Consider the following 4,202-nt stretch of genomic DNA (forward strand, 5'->3'; position numbering starts at 1 on the left):
TCATTACATTCTCATTCCTATATCTCAAATGTTTTCTGTGACTCAGACTGATTGCCCTGCCAGCAAGCTGGATATATTAGTTATCCATTATTGCAACAAGCTATTCTAAAACTTAGGGACTGAGAACATGTACTTATTATCTTACATATTTTGTGAGTGAGGAATCTGGGAGCAGCTCAGCTTTGTGATTCTGGTTCATAGTCTCTCACATGACTACAATCAACCAATCAATCAGCTCTGTCAAACCAGGGTTACACTCATCTGAAGGCTCAACTGGAAAATGATATACTTTCAAGATCTTTCAAATGCCTCTTGGTAGGCCTCAGTTCTTTGCCAATTGCCACCTTTCACAGGGTTGCCTTATGACATCACAGTTGATTTCCCCCATTACAAAACATCCAAGAGAGAACATGAAATACAGCACCCCAAACAAGCCACAATCCTTTTACAATCTAACTCAGTAGTGCCATCACATCAATCCTGCCATATTATATTCCTTAGAAGTGAGTTAAAAATTTCAACCCGCACTCAGAGTCAGGAGGTTACCAGAGAGCAGAAATCATTGGTGGGCATTTTAGAGGTTGACAGCCACATATCTTTTGGGCAGGAAAAGCTTAATTGGATTGTCTATAAGCTAAATTAAATTGTCTAATAACCATATGTAATAAGGCATAAAATCAGAACATATCTAAATACAGAACCAAATGTAGAGAAGGCAGAGAAAAGGACAGAAGAATTGGGTTTTGTTCTTGAAGTTTTGTGTAGGATCTTTCACCTCCATTTAAGGAAAATTGGTCATTTTAGTGGTAGTTCTAGGGAAGCCTTCAATACTATGTTTCTCTTGGGATAAAATTCAGATTCCTTATTATGTTTACCAGGACCTATATGATATGTCCCACCCTTAACCCTCCAGTTCTTGCTGTTTTATCCCAACTTTAGTTCTATTGAAGTTTATTTAGTTGCTCTGAGCTTTATTTTACAGACTTATTTTTCCCATTCATCCAATGATCACTCTGGATAATTCCTCTGCCCTAAGGAAGGTTTCCCTGGTATTAAGTTTAGCATCTATTGAGGTCTTTACAAGTATGAGATAGTGTGCTAAGAGCCTTCCACACATCTCCTCATTTAAATCTTGACAAAATGTCTTTTGTTAATACCTCCATAATGCACTCATAGAAACTTCACAGGTCTTATTACATTTTATTTTAATTGCTATTCATTTGTCTCTATTAATTATTGGCCTAAGTTGGAAACAATAAAAAAAGAAAAAATGAAGATTGTGCCATAACCACAATACAGCTCAAATTTTTTTTTAAGATTTTATTTATTTGACAGAGAGAGATCGCAGGTAGGCAGAGAGAGAGAGAGAGGGGAGGAAGCAGGCTCCCCGCGGAGCAGAGAGCCAGATGCGGGGCTCGATTCCAGGACCCTGGGATCATGACCTGAGCTGAAGGCAGAGGCTTTAACCTACTGAGCCACCCAGGTGCCCCTACAGCTCAACTTTTAAAAACTATAAAACTACATGATAAAAAAAAAAAAATCTAGGGACGCCTGGGTGGCTCAGTTGGTTGAGCGGCTGCCTTCGGCTCAGGTCGTGATCCCGGCGTTCTGGGATCAAGTCCCACATCCGGCTCCTTGCTCAGCGGGGAGCCTGCTTCTCCCTCTGTCTCTGCCTGCCATTCTGTCTGCCTGTGCTCGCTCTCTCTCCCTCTCTCTCTCTGACAAATAAATAAAATCTTTAAAAAAAAATCTAGGCCAATCATTTTGAAAAGAAGCTGTACTTGCTATAAACATTTTTCTAAAATAATAGGAACCATCCAAATTGACTCAAATAGAAAAAAGAGATTTCTGTTTCTGATAAGATAGACTAAACTTCCACTATAGACAACTAAAGTGCTATATAAAAGCTTTAAAACAATTTATTAAGAGTACTGTTGAGTTGGAATGAAAGTAAGGAATACTAGAGCCAGAAACTTTGTGATGATGGGAACCAGAGGGGTAAGAGAAATTTGAGGACATTTGTCAAACTAGGTGAACTTGGATTTCAGTTTTCATGGCACAGAGGGTACATGGCAAATTTCAGGGTCTAAGGTGGAGAGTCTAAGCAGAGACCTTTCCTCTTTTAAGTCAGAGGCACCAAAGTGCTATATTTTAGCATAAGAGTAAACTAGAAATACCACTCATTTTCCAAAAGATTGCATGAAAATCTGTTTGCAACTTGGCAATATAGCAAAGGAAAGCAACATCCCTAAAAAGTTGCATCCATAATCTGGCCATTACATTGACTCAAAGTGAAAACTTAAAGTGTCTGATTCATCTTCAAAATCTCAAACTAAAATTTAGTTTAAAGTAGTCCAAACAAGAAGTTACCCCAGGCTCTGGCAGAAGCAAAATGCACACACTTTCTGAATGAGCCCACGTTAATATCAGGTCTGTTGTGATAAGCACTGGGTATTGTATGTAAGTGATGAATCATTAAATTCTACACCTGGGATGCCTGGGTGGCTCAGTTGGTTAGGCAGCTGCCTTCAGCTCAGGTCATGATCCCGGTGTCCTGGGATGGAGTCCTGCATCAGGCTCCTTGCTCAGCGGGAAGCCTGCTTCTCCCTCTGCCTCTGCCTGCCACTCTGCCTGCCTGTGTGCGCGCTCTCTCTCTCTCTCTGACAAATAAATAAATTTTAAAAAAAAGGATTAAATCCTACACCTGAAACTAGTATTACACTGAATGTTAACTAACTGGAATTTAAATTAAAACTTGGAAAAATTAATAATAATAATAATAGGAATGATAATACCTGGTCTCCATGAATCTTAAAAAGCAAATTTTTAGATAAATTGAACTGCTCACAATTAAAATTCACTAAAAAGATGAGAAAACAAGGAACTATGAGCCTAGGGAAACAAAAACAATAGCAACGGACCCATAAAACTTCAGATATTATACTTACTTAAATATATAGCCATTTTTTAATATTTAAGAAAATAAAGAACAGCTTTAAAATATGTGCAGAGAATAACTGAAAGAAAGAGTAATTATTTTGAAAGAGGAAAATACAGTGGTTGAAATTTTTAAAATTTAAATGAACAATTTGAAAGCAAATTTGATACAAGTAAAGCAAAATTAATAAATGAGAAGATTTATATGAATAAATTAATTAGAATGTAGCTATAGTGGGTTGAACTTAGTCCCAAAAAGGTTATGTTCAAATTCTAATCCCTAGTACTAGTAAATAAAATTTTATTTAGAAATGGGGTCCTTGTGGATGTGATTAAATTAGTGATATTGAGATGAGATCATCCTATATTTAGGGTGAGCCCTAAATCTGATGTTTTATGTTCTCATAAGAGAAAAGAGAGGGATATTTTTAACTCAGATACAGAGAAGACCCATAGGGCAAGGCCATGTGAAGACAGAGGCAGAGATTGGAATAATGTGTCTAAAGCCAGGAAACACAGGATTGCCAAGACTACCAGAAGGTAGGAGAATAACATGGGACAAATTCTTCCTCAGGACATCCAGAAGGAACCAACACCCAGAGACACATTGGTTTTGGACTTCTAGCCTTCAAAATCATGAGAGAATGATTCTCTTTCATTTGAAGCCACCAAATTGTGGTGCTTTATTCCAACAGCTCTAGGATAGTAATACAGTAGCACATAGAAGGAGTGAAAAACATGAATGCAAGATTAAGAAATGATGAAGACAGAGTTATAGTCTAACATAAGTATAACTGGAGTTCTGGAAAGAGGATATACAAAGCATAGTAGACACAATACTTGAAGTCATAATTGTTGAGAGTATTCCAGAACTGATGAAAGATGCAATCCACAAATAAAAAGTCAAATGAACTACTTTCATGAAGAAAAAAAAAGAAAATCACATCTAGACTTAACATGGGGTTAACGGGGTGAACGGGTGTGTAGATTTAAGAACCCCATGAGTTGGGTGAACGGGGGTGTAGATTTAAGAACAGCAATAGAAGTGTAGTTCTAATAATAGGCAAACAGAATGGAATATTAGAGCACCAACATTACCTATGTTAAGAAAGTATGAACTAATATCACAAATACTTGTCTTTTGATTCTTTGTCAGGACACACCATTATAGGTGGGAGGAGTCATGTGGAAGCCCACCCTCTGTCAGAACAAACCAGAGCTTGATGCCCTATAGTTACTTTAAACTCTGATAACTACAGAATGGA

This window comes from Neovison vison, chromosome 2 (genome assembly GCF_020171115.1).
Source record: "Neovison vison isolate M4711 chromosome 2, ASM_NN_V1, whole genome shotgun sequence".
In the NCBI taxonomy this organism is placed as follows: Eukaryota; Metazoa; Chordata; class Mammalia; order Carnivora; family Mustelidae; genus Neogale; species Neogale vison.